The 18701-nt window shown below is 38.1% G+C and overlaps 1 protein-coding gene and 1 long non-coding RNA gene across 3 annotated transcripts in view; one reads left to right on the top strand and one right to left on the bottom strand.

Annotated features, from left to right (window-relative positions):
• The window catches only part of Hpse2 (heparanase 2 (inactive)), a 681933-nt gene that overhangs the window by 538308 nt on the left and 124924 nt on the right, over positions 1-18701 (bottom strand). The window lies entirely within an intron of this gene.
• Positions 1-18701, top strand: part of LOC131906945 (uncharacterized) — a 37138-nt gene that overhangs the window by 10474 nt on the left and 7963 nt on the right. For both annotated transcript variants that reach the window (XR_009378246.1, XR_009378244.1), the window contains exon 4: positions 15880-15940. This is a non-coding gene — a long non-coding RNA (uncharacterized LOC131906945). The remainder of the gene's footprint in view (positions 1-15879; positions 15941-18701) is intronic.

Raw genomic sequence — 18701 nt, 5'->3', positions numbered from 1 at the left:
CTGATTCTGAACTGAAGGTATTAGTGATGGGATGATAATAAGCCCCACATTGCTAATCTGGTCAAGGTGAGCAAAGGAGAAGGAGAAAAACATAAAATTGAACACAAAGATTAGAAAGCAACAAATTATAAAAGACCTGGAATATTTTTTAACAAAAATGAAAAAATATTGCTACTCCCTAATGTGTAGACATCTGACAATCAATTGAGCAACACATCAAAGTACCGTAAGGGAAAAGCAAACTAAAGAATAGAAAGAGTTAGAGAGATCTCTCAGAGGTTAAGCACACTGGCTGCTTTTCTAGAGGACTCATGCTCGATTTTAAGCACCCACACTGCAGCTAACAACCATCTGTAACTCCAGTTCCAGAGGATTTAATGCTCTCTTCTGGCCTCTGCAGATACTGTACACATGTGACACGAAGACATATATGCAGTCAAAACACCCACACACATAAAATAAAAGTCAATTAATTTCAACGAACATTTTTAAAGAAAGAGAAGATTCACCAAAGAAATAAAAATAACATTGAATGTAAAAAGATAGGAAAGTTCACTAGTCAATGAATTATAACTTAGAACAATAATGTCACGTAAATCATGGCCTACCATATAAGAATCAAAAACATTAGTTATTTCCCCTTTTAAGGGAGGTTTTGCAAGTGAACTGGGGATGGGTGGGAATTGGAACAGAATAGATGGTGGGTGATGGAGGGAAAGTATTAGAAGAGATGACTGGAATTGGGGGGGTGGCTTTTGGGGGACAATATGGAAACTAAGTGCAGTGAAAAGTCCGAGAAATCCATTAGTGAAGACCTCTAGTAATAGAGGATACAGAGCCTAAACCGGTCATCTTCTGTAACCAGGCCAGGCTTCCAAGGGTGGGACTGGACACCAATCCAGCCACAAAACCTTCAACCTACAATTTGTTCTGCCTGCAACATGTGCTTGGGAAATAGCAGCACAAAACTTGTGGGAGTGGCCAACCAATGACTGGTCCAACTTGAGACCCATGATATGAGAGGGAGTCCACACCTGACATTGCATGGATAGCCAGGATTCTGGATAGCCCAGGAACCTAGGATACAGCCAAACACAGCTAGAAAAAAATGTCAATGAAATGATTCCTAATGATATTCTGCTATCCTCATAGATTGCTGCCTAGCCCAACTGTCATCAGAGAGGCTTCACCCAGTAACTGATGGAAATAGATGCAGAGACCCATAAAGCTAAATATTAGGTGGACCTTGGGGAACCCCTCAGCAGAGGGGGAGGGAAGATTGTAGGAGCCGGGCTGGAGAGATGGCTCAGAAGTTAAAAGCATTGGCTGCTCTTCCAGAGGACCTGGGTTCAATTCCCAGCACACACATGGCAGCTCACAACTGTCTGTAATTCAAGTTCCAGTGGATCTGACTCCCTCACAAAGATATGCAGGTCAAACACCAATGCATATTAAAAAAAAAAAAAAGATTGTAGGAGCCTGAGGGGGTCAGGGACACCAGAACTAGGCACACAGAACCAACCTAGCAAGGCTCATAGGCCTCACAGAGACTGAACTGACAATAAGGGAGCCTGGATGGGTCTGAGCTAGGTTCTCTGCATATAAGTTATGATTGTTTAGGTTGGTGTTCTTATGAGAATCCCAACAGAGGGAGTGGAAGCTGTCTCTGACCCTTTTCCTCCTACTGGGTTTCGTCACTCAGCCTTGAGATGAGGGTTTGGGTCTAATCTTATTGTAACTTGTTATGTCATATTTGGTTGATATCCCTGGGAGGCCTGCTCTTTTCTGAAGGGAAACAGAAGTGTATTCTGAGAAGAAGGGGAAGGGGCTAGGAGGAGTGGAGGGATGGGAAACTGTGGTCAGGGTATAATGTATGAGCAAAGAATAAAAAAAATTTAATTGAAAAAAATTTAGACCTTTAAAAATATAAAAAAAGCAAATTTAAAAAATAAATTTAAAAAGAGCAATAATTTAAAATCCACATTAAAAAATCATTAGCAAGAGACAAGACAAATGAGCTTTCCTGTGCATTGCTAATATAAGTATACGCTGGCATCATCTTCATGGAAGTGCATTTCCTACATATTAAAATTTTAAATGTATAATACTTTGACATAAAAATAATGCATTTAACAGTTATAAAAAGATATATATACAATGATGTGTTCTATAACATCATTAAACTCATGAAAATTTAGACAAAACCATTTTATATATATATATATATATATATATATATATATATATATTGAGTAATGATGCTATGTCCACAGAGTATATTTCTAATATAGCCATAAAAATTTGAGACTATATTTAATAGAGAAAGATAACTACAAATTTTGATAAGAAAACAGTTACAAAATAATAGATACATACCATTTTAATTGATACACAATATTATGTGTGTGTTCGAGATAATTTTACAATAGTATTTTAGAGATTTTAAGAAACTGAAAGTAAAATTGGTAGAAATTTAGAGAATAAATAAAATGAACTATGTCTTTGATTTAAAAATTAAGACACACCTAAAAAACTACATACACAAGAAATTCTACTAAAAAAATAAGCTATTAAAAATAAGAAAATCTGAGGCTGGAGATATGGCCGAGTTTTTAATAGCACATACCAAGACCTGCCCAACTTGGCTCCAGGTTCTGGACATCGGGTAAGATCGCCTCCACCCCCATTGGGAAAATTCCCCTTCTCCAAGACCCCTGGCAGACCCTGCAATATCCACGCCTTGCCCCCACGCCCATCCGCCCATCCGCCCAAGACCCCAGCCACTTCCTGAGACTTAGACACTAGCCCTCAGCTCCCATCTTGCCCCAGAGCTCCCATCTGGACAAGAGAGAGAGGCTTCCTGAATCTGTCAGCTGTCTGGACCAAGAGCGCAGATAAGACCAAGAACGAATGAATCCACAAGTAGATGGGCAGACGTCAAGGCAGAAGTACATACAACAAAATGAAGAGCAATACAGGATCACCAGAACCTAGCCCTCCTCCAACAGCTAGACCTGAACATCACAAAATGGAAGAAGCAGAAGAAAGCAACCTTATGAATAACATCATGAAGAGGGTAGAGGCTTATATAGAAGAAATCACAAATGAAATTGAGGAAAAGACAAACAAAGCAGAAGAAAACAATAAATCCCTGAAAGAAAATCATGAAAAAGCAACAAAACAGATGAAGGAAACAGTCCAAGACCTGAAAAGGGAAATAGAAAAAATGAAGAAGACACAAACAGAGGGAATGCTGGAAATAGAAAATCTGAGAAAACGAACAGGAACTTCAGAAGCAAGTATAACCAACAGAATGCAAGAGATGGAAGAGAGGCTCTCTGGCGTTGAAGATACAGTAGAAGAAATAGGTTCATCAGTCAAAGAAAACACTAAAGCCAACAAAGTCATGACCCAAAATGTCCAAGAAATTTGGGACACCATGAAAAGACCAAACCTACAAATAATAGAGATAGAAGAAGGAGAAGAATACCAACTCAAAGGCACAGAAAATATATTCAACAAGATCATAGAAGAAAACATTCCCAACTTAAAGAAGGAAATGCCTATGAAGATACAAGAAGCCTATAGAACACCAAACAGCCTAGACCCCAAAAAAAGTCCCCTCGCCACATAATAATTAAACAACTAAACGTACAAAATAAAGAAAGAATATTAACAGCAGCAAAGGAAAAAGGCCAAGTGACTTATAAAGGCAAACCCATCAGAATAACACCTGATTTCTCAATGGAGACTTTGAAAGCCAGAAGGACCTGGACAGATGTAATGCAGACACTAAGAGACCATGGATGCCAGCCTAGACTAATATAACCAGTAAAACTTTCAATCATCATAGACAGAGTGAACAAGAAATTCCAAGACAAAGCCAGATTTAAACAATACTTATCCACAAACCCAGCCCAACAGAAAGCACTAGAAGGAAAATTCCAACCTAAGGAAGTCAGATACACCCTTGAAAACACAGGCAATAGATAATGCCACAGCAGTAAACCCCGAAGAAGAGAAGTACACACACACTATCACCAAAAAATAACAGGAATGAACAATCACTGGTCATTAATATCCCTTAATATCAATGGACTTAATTCACCTATAAAAAGACACAGGCTTTACAGGACCCATCTTTCTGCTGCATACAAGAAACACACCTCAAATTCAAAGATAGACACTACCTAAGAATAAAAGGCTAGGAAAAGACTTTCCAATCAAATGGTCTTAAGAAGCAAGCAGGTGTAGCCATCCTAATATCTAGCAAAATAGACTTCAAACTAAAATCAATCAAAAGAGATCAAGAAGGGCATTACATACTCATCACAGGAAATATCCACCAAGATGAAGTTTCAATTCTGAACATTTAGGCCCCAAACACAAGGGCACCCACATATGTAAAAGAAATATTACTAAAGCTTAAACCACATATAAAACCCCACACATTAATAGTGGGAGATTTCAATACCCCACTTTCACAACTGAACAGATCTCCCAAAATGAAACTTAACAGAGAAATAAAGGACTTAATTGATGTTATGACTCAAATGGACTTAATCGATATCTACAGAACATTCCATCCTAACAAAAAAGAATATACCTTCTTCTCAGCACCCTGGAACCTCTAAAATCGACCACATACTTGGGCACAAAGTAAATCTCAACAGATACAAAACAATTGGAATAACCTCCTGCGTTCTATCAGACCACCATGGTTTAAAGTTAGATTTCAACAACCACAAAAACTACAGAAAACCTACAATCTCATGGAAACTGAATAATGCTCAACTGAATCACCAATGGGTTAAGGAAGAAATAAAGAAAGAAATTAAAGACTTCCTAGAGATCAATGAAAATGAAGACACCACATACCCAAACTTATGGGACACTATGAAAGCAGTGCTAAGAGGGAAATTCATAGCACTAAATGCCCACATAAAGAAGTTGGAGAAATCTCACACTAGTGACTTAACAGCACACCTGAAAGCTCTAGAACAAGAAGAAGCAAAGTCTTGCAGGGAGAATAGACGCCAGGAAATTATCAAATTGAGAGCTGAAATCAATAAAATAGAAACAAAGAGAACAATACAAAAAATTAATGAAACAAAAAGTTGGTTCTTTAAGAAAATCAACAAGATAGACAAGTCCTTATCCAAACTAACAAAAGACAGAGAGAGAGCATCCAAATTAACAAAATCAGAAATGGAAAGGGGGACATAACAACAGACATTGAGGAAATTCAGAGAATCATCAGGTCATACTTCAAAAACCTCTATTCCACAAAACTGGAAAATCTAAAAGAAATGGATAATTTTCTGGATAGGTACCATATACCTAAGTTAAATCAAGACCAGATAAACTATTTAAATAGTCCAATAACCCCTAAGGAAATATCAGTCATTAAAAGTCTCCCATCCAAAAAAAGCCCAGGACCAGATGGTTTCAGTGCAGAATTCTACCATACCTTCAAAGAAGAGTCAATACCAATACTCTTCAAATTGTTCCATATAATAGAAACAGAAAGAACATTACCAAACTCCTTCTATGAGGCTACAATTACCCTGATTCCTAAACCAAACAAGGATACAACAAAGAAAGAGAACTACAGACCAATCTCCCTCATGAACATTGATGCAAAAATACTCAATAAAATACTGGCAAACAGACTCCAAGAACATATCAAAACAATTATCCACCATGATTAAATAGGCTTCGTCCCAGGGATGCAAGGGTGGTTCAACATATGAAAGTCCGTCAATGTAATACACTATATAAACAAACTCAAAGGAAAAAAAAACGCATGATCATCTCACTAGATGCAGAAAAGGCATTTGACAAAATCCAACACCCCTTCATGATAAAGGTCTTGGAGCGATCAGGGAACTTACCTAAACATAATAAAGGCAATTTACAGCAAGCCAACAGCCAACATCAAATTAAATGGAGAGAAACTCAAAGCGATTCCACTAAAATCAGGAATGAGGCAAAACTGTCTGCTCTCCCCATACTTATTCAATATAGTACTTGAAGTTCTAGCCAGAGCAATAAGACAACGTAAGGAGATTAAGGGAATACAAATTGGAAAGGAAGAAGTCAAGCTTTCCCTATTTGCAGATGACATGATAGTATACTTGAGTGACCCCCAAAGACTCAACCAAGGAACTGATACAGCTTATAAACACCTTCAGCAACATAGCAGGATACAAGATCAGTAGCCCTCCTAAATAAAATTGACAAACAGGCTGAGAAAGAAATCAGAGATATATCACCTTTTACAATAGCCACAAATGATACCTTGGGGTAACACTAACCAAGCAAGTGAAGGACCTATATGACAAGAACTTTAAGTCCCTGAAAAAAGAAATTGAAGAAGATGTCAGAAAATGGAAAGATCTCCCATGGTCATGGACAGGCAGGATTAACATAGTAAAAAATGGCAATCTTACCAAAAGTAATCTACAGATTCAATGCAATTCCCATCAAAATACCAACAAAATTCTTCACAGACCTGGAAAAAATAATACTCAACTTCATATGGAAAAACAAAAAACCCAGGATAGCCAAAAGAATCCTGTACAATAAAACAACCTCTGGAGGCATCATGATCCCTGACCTCAAGCTCTACTATAGAGCTACAGTAATAAAAACAGCTTGGTACTGGCATAAAAACTGACATATGGACCAATGGAATCGAATTGAAGACCCTGACATTAATCCCCCACACCTATGAACACATAATTTTTGACAAAGAAGCCAAAACTACACAATGGAAAAAAGAAAGCATCTTCAACAAATGGTGCTGGCATAACTGGATATCAACGTGTAGAAGGCTGCAAATAGATCCATATCTGTCACCATGCACAAAACTTAAGTCCAAGTGGATCAAAGACCTCAACATAATTCCAGCTACTCTGAACCTGATAGAAGAGAAAGTAGAAAGGAGTCTTGAATGCACTGGCATAGGATATCACTTCCTAAATATAACACCAGTAGCACAGACACTGAGAGAAACAATCAATCAATGGGACCTCTTGAAACTGAGAAGCTTTTGTAGAGCAAAGGATATGGTCAACAAGGCAAAACGACAGCCTACAGAATGGGAAAAGGTCTTCACCAACCCCACATCTGACAGAGGACTGATATCCAGAATAAATAAAGAACTCAAGAAATTAGACATCAAAATGCCCAACAGTCCAATTAAGAAATGGGCTATAGAACTAAACAGAGAATTCTCAACGGAGGAAACTCAAAAAGCTGAAAGACATTTAAGGTATTGCTCAACATCCCTAATCATCAGGGAAATGCAAATCAAAACGACTCTGAGATACCACTTTACACCTGTCAGAATGGCTAAGATCAAAAACACTGAAGACAGCTTATGTTGGAGAGGATGTGTAGCTAGGGGAACTCTCCTCCACTGCTGGTGGGAATGCAAGCTTGTAAAACCACTTTGGAAATCAATATGGCACTTTCGTAGAAAATTGCGACTCAATCTCCCCCAAGATCCAGCTATACCACTCTTGGGCATATACCCAAGGAATGCTCAATCATACCACAAGGACACTTGCTCAGCTATGTTCATATCAGCGTTGTTTGTAATAGGCAGAATCTGGAAACAACCTAGATGCCCTTCAACTGAAGAACGGATAAATAAAATGTGGTACATATACACAATGGAATACTACTCAGCAGAGAAAAACAATGACATCATGAGGTTTGCAGGCAAATGGATGGAACTAGAAAAAAATCATCCTGAGTGAGGTAACCCAGACTCAGAAAGACAAACATGGTATGTACTCACTCATAGAAGGATACTAGATGTAAAACAAAGATGACTAGACTGCTACTCACAACTCCAGGGAGGCTACCTAGAAAACAGGACCCCAAGAAAGACACAGGGATCGTCCAATGACAGAAAAGTGGATGAGATCTACATGAACAACCTGGATGAGAGTGGGGGTAATGAAGGGCAAGGGTCGAGGGAAAGAGAGCTTAGGGGAGCGGGAGATCCCAGCTGGATCAAGAACAGAGAGGGAGAACAAGGAATAAGAGACCATGATAAATGAAGACCACATGAGAATAGGAAGAAGCAAAGTGCTAGAGAGGTCCACAGAAATCCACAAAGATACCTCCATAATAGACTACTGGCAATGGTCGAGAGACAGCCCGAACTGACCTACTCTGGTGATAGGATGGCCAAACATCCTAATTGTCATGCTAGAAACCTCATCCAATGACTGAGGGAACCGGATGCAGAGATCCACAGCCAGGCCCCAGGTGGAGCTCCAGTTGTCCAACTGGCAAGAAAGAGGAGTGTTTGTATGAGCGAGAATTGTTGAGACCAAGGTTGGAAAAAGCACAGGGACAAATAGCCAAATGAATGGAAACACATGAACTATGAACCAATAGCTGAGGAGCCCCCAACTGGATCAGGCCCTCTGGATAAGTGAGACAGTTGATTAGCTTGATCTGTTTGGGAGGCATCCAGGCAGTGGGACCGGGACCTGTCCTCAGTGCATGTGCTGGCTGTTTGGAACCTGGGGCTTATACAGGGACACTTGGCTCAGCCTGGGAAGAGGGGACTGGACCTGCCTGGACTGAATCTACCAAGTTGAACTCAATCCTCAGGGGAATCTTTGCCCTGGAGGAGATGGGAATGGGGGGTGGGCTGGGGGGAAGGTGGGGGGGAGAACAAGGGAATCCGTGGCTGATATGTAAAATTAAATTAAATTCTAAAATAAAATAGAAAAAAAGAGAAAAGGAAAAAAAAGAAAAATCAAAAAAAAAAAAAGCACATACCAATCTTAAAGAGGGCCCAAGGTGAGTTCCCAGAACCGACATTAACTTTCTGGTAACTCCATCTCCATGGAATTCAAAACCCCTGGCCTGTGTGGGCACCTGTATTCACACAGGCATACCCACACACATTAACACACACACACACACACACACACACACACACACACACACACACACACGAAATCTAAAAACTGAAAGAAAATATACCCAGGTGCTGACCATGGCCTCCTGCAGTAGGCCCACCTACAGCTCCCAGCAGTTTTGTACCAGGAACAATCATTACAATGATTACACACATTACACACAACCATTACAGCCTCCTACAACAAGCAGGTTACTGTGCTTGTCTGCTTGTGCCCATCTACACCTGTCTGGAATTTCTTGAACTAGCAAGAAGAAAATGGGCACCCCAACCCTACATGTCTTCTCATGAACATTGTAATTAGCTCCACAGAAAGGATACATACAACTTAAAACAAAAAAGTAAAAAGAAATAAAGCACATACACACACACAAAATGAAAATTTGGTAAAGGAAATGAACATGAGCTGAATATTAGTCCTTTCTATTCTAGAAAATTTATTTTTTAAAAATAAGGAAATTCACCGTTGACATTAACAAAACTGAAACATTAAAGAATAAATCAATAATGAGGTCACAGGAAGAAAATGATAAAATATTGTCAAATGACATAGTTGAACAGGTGGAAAGATATACTATGTTCTTAAGTGGACGATAGATAACATTGAAAAATATTCTTCCCCTAATTAGACTATAAATTATAAGGGAAGAAATGCTAATTAAAACCATAAGAGAATACCATTATTCATCCGTAAGAATAGCTAAAATTTAGACTGACAGTACCAACTGCTGGTTAGGATGTGAAGAAACCAAAAGTTTCACACACAAAGTGGTTTAGCCACTTTGGAAAACAGACTGAGGGATACTTTGTAAAATTAAATAGGCATTTCCCACAAAATAAAACAATCTAACTCCTACATATGAGTAAATAAGTTATAGACTATACATATAATGAAATAATGCTCATCAAGTTAAAAAGGAATGAAATGTTGATCTATGCAACAAAGTACTGAACCTCAAAAATATTATTCTAACTGAAATAAATCATACACATGACTACTTCTTTACCCACTTACATACTACTTAGGGACAAGCATCAGTTCTGAGGCAACTAAGGATTTGGAATGAGGAAAGACTTACTGAGAGGACACAAGGAACAACGGTTTCCAAGTATTTTATTGAGAATTGTTACATCCATGTTCGTCACAGAGATTAGCCTATAATTTTTTTTGTTTGCTGTTTCCTTTTCCAGTTCAGCTTTGTAGAATAGGTTCATTGTTATTCCTTTCCTTTCTGCATAATGGGACAATTTGAAAAGGATGATGTTAATTCCTAAAGGTTGGGTGGGATTGAGTGAGGAATCCATCAGAGCCTGGGCTTCCTTTTACTTGGGAGATATTTTTTTTTAATTCTGCTTCAATCTCATTACTTGTTATAGATCTGTTTAAGTTGTTGAAATCCTCTTGGTTTAATTTTGGTAGGTCAAATGTGTACATAAATTTATCCATTTTTTTAGAATTCTGGTGTCTTTTTGCTTACTTTTTTGTTCAGATGACCTGTCTGTTCATGAGAGTGAGGTATTGAAGTCTCCTGATACTGTGGAAAGGTGAATCTGCACCTTTTGCTTTATGACATTAGGTGCACTGGTATTCAATGAACATATATTAAGAGTTACAACATTCTCATGACAGATTTTTCAAAAAGAAATTATCTTCTTTCACTTCTAAGCTTGAACTCTAATTCACCAGATATTAGTATTGCTACATCTGCTTGCTCTCTAATTTCATTAGCGTGGAATATCTTTTTTCCATTTTTCACCCTAAGGCTATGTTTGTCTTGGCCAATGAGGTGTATTTCCTGGGTCCTATTTTCTAATCCAGTTTGCTAGCCTTTACTTGGAGAATTGAGAACATTAAGACTCAGAGTTACTGTGGAAAGGGAGATACCTTAGCAGTTAAGAGCACTGGCTCTTCTGGAGGACCTGGGTTCAATTCCCAGCATCCACAGGGCAGCTAACAACCATCTGTAGCTCCAATCCCAGGGATATCTGGCATCCTCTTCCAGCCTCCATGGATACTGCACACATGTGTTTCACAGGCATACATGTAAGAAAAACATCCATAGACATAAAATAAAAGCAAGCAAAATCTCAAAAAAAAATCAGAGTGATTAAAGATGTACTCATTATTGTTTTTTCAATGTTTGATACTTCCTTAAATTTTCATTTGCCTATTTACTATTCTAGGGCAGTTCATCCTTTCTTGTGACTTCGTAGATGTGTTTTTCCTTTTCTTTTGTTTATAGGGTTCTGTATATAGGATTCCTGCCATCCCAGCTTAGTCATGAGTTCCTCTAGTTCATGCTTATCATGGAAAGTTTTTCATTCATGAATCAATTTGCTGGGTTGACAGCTACTATCTTCCAAAGCTTGATATTCAACATCCCATGTTCTCCTGGCTTTTAAAATTTCTGTTGAGAAATTTGCTGTTGTTTTCTGGTTTATATAGTCTTTCATGTTCATAATTTTTTACTACAGTATGACATGAGGAGGTTATTTTCTTGTATCATTTGTTTTGCATTATAAATGCCTCCTCTATCTGCATCAAAAATCTCTCTACCTGGGTTTGGGTTATTTTCTCCTATTATTTTATTGAATATGTTTCCTATGCCTTTAACTTGAGCTTCTGCTCCCTCTTTTATTTCCTTGGTTCATAGATTAGTCTTTTAATAATATTCCATTGATATCTATGTGTTCTTTCTTAATATTCTATCTTTATCATTGTCTGATTATTTCAATCTACTTTGTCTTCAAGTTCTGATAATCTGCCTTCCAATTGGTCTATTCTATTGGTGAGTCCTTCCACTGAGATGTTTTATAGTTTATTGCTGTTGTTTATCTGATTTGACTTTTTCTTTTATTTCTATTTTTTTATTTTTATTGAAAATGAATTCTTCTCTTATATAATACATCCTGATCAGTTTCTCCTCTCTCCAGTCCTCCCAGCCTCACTTTCCCCCTCCCCCAAATCCACTCCCTCTCCATTTCCTTCAGAGCAGGTTTCTATTGGTGAAATTATTAAGGCCACTCCACGTAGTTAAAAGGAGATTTATTTAATGGTGTAACTTACAAATGAAGGGATAGTTAGGTTGAAGGTTCTGGGAAAGACGCAGCAATAGTCCGGCGATGTTCTCTGGAGAACTCTCCTCCATCCACCTCTAGCATCCGGGCTCCCAGCAGCAAGAGAGCAGGGCACATCCGATCTCAGGTCTTCAGGGCCCTCCCTTGGCCCTGCCTTGTGGGTGTGATAGTTACCAAAGCCTCAATGGGGGTTGGAACTTCCAGACCAAAACTGGAATGGCTACCCACTACAGGTTTCCAAGAGACAACCAAACACGACAAAGCAAGACACAGTAAGACAATAAAAAAGTCCTCATACCAAAGCTGGACAAGGCAACCCAACAGGAGGAAAAGAGTCCCAAGAGCAGGCAAAAGAGTCAAAGATACACCAGCTCACACTGTTAGGAGTCCCACAAACATCAAACCATCACCCATAATATATATGCAGAGGACCTGGTGCAGACTCATGCAGGCCCTGTGCTTGCCGCTTCAGTCTCTGTGAGCCCATGTGAGCCTTGCTTAGTTGATTCAGTAGGCCATGTTCTCCTGGTGTCCTCCATCCACTCTGACTCTACAATCTTTCCAAATTTTCAATTTGATTTTTTTAGTACACCTATCTTTATTGAATCCTCTTTCTTATCCTGTTTCAGAAGAGGATATGTCCTTTTAAAATTCATTTAAGATTTGTTCATGTACTCTTTTGACATCATTAAACATGGTTATAGTCATTCTTTCCAATTCTTTGTCTGGAATTTCACACAATTAATGCTCATTGTATTCCATTACTACGAAATTGGTAATTTTCAGAGGAATTATGTTGCCTTGATATTTCATGTTTATTTGTGCAAATCTGGGATTAGGCCATTGCCTGGATTTTTAAAAATTACACACATTCATTTAGTAGTAGTATTTGCAGTATTCAAGTGTTAGTAGATTATAATAGGTTTGAGGTGTTATTATTACACTGGATTGGGAGTATAATTTAAAAGCGAAACCCCCAGCCACAAGCTCAGGGCACTAGGTTTGCACTCCAGCACTACCCCAAATGCAGATTACTATCTGTGTAAATAACTACACCCATGGATAGTCTTACTACAAAAATATAGTAATAGCTGATTTATCAACCACTTCTTCAACTCAAAACATCTGAGGAGACTAAAAGACCAAGGGTAGTATAGTGTACACTAAGATATTAGTTACTCAGAGTAAAATAAAAAGGAAATAAGTAGAATAAGACTAGCAACTAGCATTAGATTCCATTGGAAAATCAGAAGAAGGAAAAGTGAATAGAAGAGGAAACAATAAAGATGAAGGGAGGAGACAAGGAAGCTCCAGCTAAAGAGAATGAAAAGAGAAAGAGGAAAAGAAATGTAATCAGACTACCTAAAACAGTCTCAGCCCCCAGGAAGCTGAAGTATGAACACTCCCAAGCCCAGACTGACCTGAAAACTTGAAGGAAACATAAAAGACAGAACAACACTGGCCTACTACATTGACATGAACTACCAAAGGAGAGAAGCGTAAGAGTGAAGAAGAAAGGCCTAGGCAGGAGTATAACGTCAGTATGCAATTCCCCTCTGAGAACTAGAGCAGAGAAGGCCTGATTCTTTGCAGTCCTTCATGGGGAAAGGACACAAGTACCCTTACCTCCAAGTGATTCCTTGTAGTTGTGGGGCACAGGTACCAAGCCCATCGCTTTGTGGTAGCTAGAACTCAGAGCGTATTTCTCAGTTCCAGTTTCTCATGGAACACTATGAACTTCTGGCTTTCTCCATTATATATATTAAGAAATAGTATTCAGGCTGGATATGGAAATGCAGCCTAGTGATACTTGCTCTGGGTTTCCAGAGTGAGCTGTGAAGGAAGGGACCTTTGCTTCCAGAGCCACACTTCTGCCTTATCTAGGATACTTTCCAAATTAACTCTTTAATGTTTACTTACATTTCTATGAATGTTTATTCTGTTGGTTAACATTGTCCCACATAATTCACTGTCAGTTATGTTTCTTCTTTATACATTTATATATTTCTTCTTTATATTTCCTTGTCTTTTTCTTAATTGATTTCAGTGTTTTAAATAGCAATTTAAGTTAAATTTTAAGACACTTTATAAATGCAAAGACTTCCATTAATTGTAATTCATGACTACAAGTTCTCTGCAGGAAATATCATTTCTTAATTCCTTCTCCCTCCCACTACAATGCTTAACATCGTTTAGTAAAAGGAAACCTGACTTGATTTCTGTCCTCAAGAGGTACAGAAGCCATTGGTGACAATAGAAGCAGCATGGCAGAGCTTGTCACCTCATGCACTCAGTAAATTTTCCCTAAAAGATCTGTTTACTCCAAACAGTTTTTCTTGAATTACAAAAGCCTCCAGCCCAAGTGATAATACTAGGGTGAAAAGATCAATTTTTTTATGTTCCTATAGCATTTTTTATATTTGCTTATATTATTTAATATCCCACCAAGTCTACAGAATATTCTTTAATAAAAACTGCCTAGACAAACCCAAGGAGACAGATGAAAAAGGAAAAAAAAACTATAAACTTTATTAAAGAGTTCAAGGAATTTAACAAAGACACAAACACTTCACTGAACTCTAAGAGGACAATACACATGAGTGATATCCAAGAAAATATAAATACAAGTCTGAATGAATGAGGTGATGAATGAAGATAATTCAGGTTTGAAAACTGAATTCAATAAGAGTCCAAAATGGACTCTGGACTCTCTGCTTCTGTTTTCTGAAGGTTTCTTTCTTTGTTTCTTACTAAAACTAATTTTTCCTGCTATCACCCACATCTTAGAAAGGCTGCACTCAACTATTACTGATTTATTTCCCACTGATTCTAGCATTCCATACATGTGTCTCATCTACCATGTTCTCTTTTCAACATAGAATTGTCGTTATAAAAATATCCCAGCACTCGGGAGGCAGAGCCAGGCGGATCTCTGTGAGTTCTAGGCCAGCCTGGGCTACCAAGTGAGTTCCAGGAAAGGCACAAAGCTACACAGAGAAACCCTGTCTCGAAAAAACCAAAAAAATAAAATTAAAAAAAAATCTAAAACTGCACACATCACATATTTTAATTATTTTTAAGTATGAAAAAATAAAAATATAGTTATTCTTAGTAATCATGAGGGATTTCATGATTCTCTATGCATACCAAAATTCAAGAATAAAGCTGGGCAGTGGTGACACACACCTTTAATCCCAGCACTTGGGAGGCAGAGGCGAATCTCTGTGAGTTCAAGGCCAGCCTGGGCTACAGAATGAGTTCCAGGAAAGGCTCCAAAGCTACACAGAGAAACCCTGTCTCAAAAAAAAACAAAAAACAAAAAAAAAAATTCAAAAATAATTGAGTCACTTATACAAACTGGTATTTTATGCACGTATCATCTATGCATAAAAACTCTTCCACGCTTTAAATAATCTCTAATTACTTACTCCCATGAGTCACGTGTCCATCTATTAAAAGCTTAATAAATGGCAATATTGGGAAGTGGTAGAACCTTTACAACATGTGATCTAGTGGGAGACCCTTAACTGAGAGATCCTGTCTCTGAAAGATAGTTCTTATGAGAGGAATGCAATAAAAATAGCAAGATTGACCCTAGCTCTTCCTCTGTTTCATAATTCCATATATACATAACCATCCATAATTTGAATCAAGCAAGAGGTGGCCCTTCTAACACAACCTTCAAATGTAATTTAGACTTTGAACTTTCAGTACTGAAAATTAAATGAAAGTCTTTCCTTAATAAGTACTTTATGTCAAACTTTTTGACATTAATGAAAAGCTTACTAATACACATAGTATCCTGGCACAATATAAGTACTATGTAAACAGTTGTATGACATTGTGTTTTTTAGGGAATAATGAGAAGAAGAATGCTATACATGTTCAGTACAGAGATGGTGTGAAGAACCTGAGGTATAGGAAACTGGGTTTATCTGTTATCTTTTGGTACAGTGAGTTGCTAAGTTTTCTTCAATGTATATGCATTACTTTTACAACAAAAGAGAAAGGTTAATTTATTGGAGGAAGACTCTTCCTTAGATAAAGTAAGAAACATGAGAACTTTGAGTGAGTTGTTCCTTGTACTGAACCAGCAGTTCTCAACCTTAAATCGTGACCCCTCTGGGATCAAATGATCCTTTCACAGGGTTCACCTAAGACCATCAAAAAATACAGATATTTACGTTATGATTCATAACAGTAGCAAAATTACAGTTATGAGGTGGCAATGAAAGTAATTTATGGTTGGAGTCCCAACCTTAGGAACTATATTAAAGGGCTGCAGCATTAGGGAGGTTGAGAACTACTGTACTAAGCACAAAAGGACCAGGAAGATCATCTGCCTTGAGCCGGGCAGTGGTGGCGCATGCCTTTAATCCCAGCACTTGGGAGGCAGAGCCAGGCAGATCTCTGTAAGTTTGAGGCCAGCCTGGTCTACAGAGCGAGATACAGGACAGGCACCAAAACTACACAGAGAAACCCTGTCTCAGGGGAAAAAAATCATCTGCCTTAGAAAAATCAGTCATATGCTCACAATTTTCCATGTTTAACTAGTTAGCAGAGAAATTTTTGAATGACACAATTCCTTCCAGTTCTCTTGTCCTTACAACTCCTAATTATCACAAAAGGAGAGAAAATATATTATCAAGAAGCTATAGCATCATGATATAAGGGCCAATCATTCATGATCTGATATCATTGACCCAATAGTATTCAGTAATGCATTCGTAGTCATGGACTACAGATGAGCCAAGTAAACAGATCACCAGGGTCTGGCTGGTGACAGGCAACAACTGATATGGAAACATCATGAGGAAGGCTGACTATAGAATACTCATTAAGTTCACATGGTACAGTATTTGTGACAGCAGAAAACAGTAATATCCAGTGTGCACTTGGTAAACACTGCTTCAAATTAAATCAAGTTATTTTGATTATTCATTCCCCACCCATGCAGGAAATAAGCTGCTATAAATCCTCTTTATTGCACAAATAAGCTCTATTACTTGATTCTTTTTTGTTGTTTTTGTTGTGTTTTTTGAGACAGGGTTTCCCTGTGTAATAGCCCTGGCTGTCCCGGAACTCATTCTGTAGACCAAGCTGGCCTACCTCTGCCTCCCAAGAAATGGGATTAAAGGCATGTGCCACCACCACCCAGTTTACTTGATTTTTTTTTTTTTTTTTTTTTTTGGTTTTTTGAGACAGGGTTTCTCTGTGTAGCTTCGCGCCTTTCCTGGATCTCGCTCTGTAGACCAGGCTGGCCTCGAACTCACAGAGATCCGCCTGCCTCTGCCTCCCGAGTGCTGGGATTAAAGGCGTGCACCACCACCGCCCGCCTTACTTGATTCTTAATAAAGAAATCTTTGCTCTCTCAAACCTGAGAATTGCTGCCCTGGATAAAGATTCTAAAATTTTGTTTTGTTTTTTGAGACAGGGTTTCTCTGTGTAGCTTTGGAGCCTGTCCTGGAACTCACTCTGTAGCCCAGGCTGGCCTCGAACTCAGAGATCCGCCTGCCTCTGCCTCCTGAGTGCTGGGATTAAAGGCATGCTCCACCACCGCCCAGCCCTGAAAATATTTTTAAATGAACTCTAATTTCAGTAATTTATTCTAAAACTGAAACCACCATTAGGAATTAGGAGAGATTGAATAAATGTATACTTTATTTCAAAAGCACAAATTCACATCAAGTGTGTCAATGGTTATAATTGTTTACTACTTTAAGCACATATAAAGAGTAGGATAACATAGAGGTTTCACTTCTCAATTACTTCTTAAGTATATCATATGATGAAGGGTGTGATGGTTAATTTCAGATGCTAATTTGATTAGATTAATAAATACCCAGGAAAATAGTAAAGCACTAATTCTGGCTATGTCTATGACAATGTTTCCAAAGGAGACTACAACATAAGTCTGACCATGGTTAATGAGGAAGGTCTGCCCTAAACAATAGTAGGTGCCACCAGATTGGGGACCTACACCTTTCAAACATATTGTTATATATACCACTAACTTGTCACAAAGCAATTATTATACACTCAAAACTATATACATGAAAGTCTGTAAATAATATGGGAGGGTAGGAAAAACTTTGAAAAACTTAACTTTTCCTGAGATTTTAGTGGCCTAGTTTTCTAAGTACTTCATTACAAAAATTTCATATACTATGCCAGAGCTATTAGAAAAATAAGTAGACTATCAGCAAGTAGAAACCCTCAAGCGGGTGTTCTGAATATGTTGGTAAAGAAAGTCAATTCGTATGAGTGGTCTCTGCCCCTTCAACTTCATCCTCCTTACTAATATACATTCATCACGGAAAAGGGAAATATTTACAAAACTTAGTTTAGTTATGTTTAAATATTATGTTTAGCTGTCTGGAGACCATGTTCTCAAGATTTATACAAGAAATCAAGGATTAAACTTCATAACAATTAGAAAACCACACTGTGTAAAATCAAAGACTTAGTTAAAGGACATTAAAATAGTTTTACCATTGGTACTAAACTGAAATGACTCCATCTCTCCCCAACACCTGGAACCAAAACCTTTTGAACTTTCACGTAAACAAACCAGGGCACACCAAATGCTCTGTCTGCTGCAAGGTACCACCTCTGTACAAAGGCCTATGAGTGAAAAATGCAGAGAATGCCTGAGGACGCTTTGAAGCAGCTTGGA

This window comes from Peromyscus eremicus, chromosome 1 (assembly GCF_949786415.1).
Source record: "Peromyscus eremicus chromosome 1, PerEre_H2_v1, whole genome shotgun sequence".
NCBI classification, from domain to species: domain Eukaryota; kingdom Metazoa; phylum Chordata; class Mammalia; order Rodentia; family Cricetidae; genus Peromyscus; species Peromyscus eremicus.
Note: the sequence above shows the minus strand (reverse complement) of the source record. Positions and strands in the feature narration are given on the sequence as shown.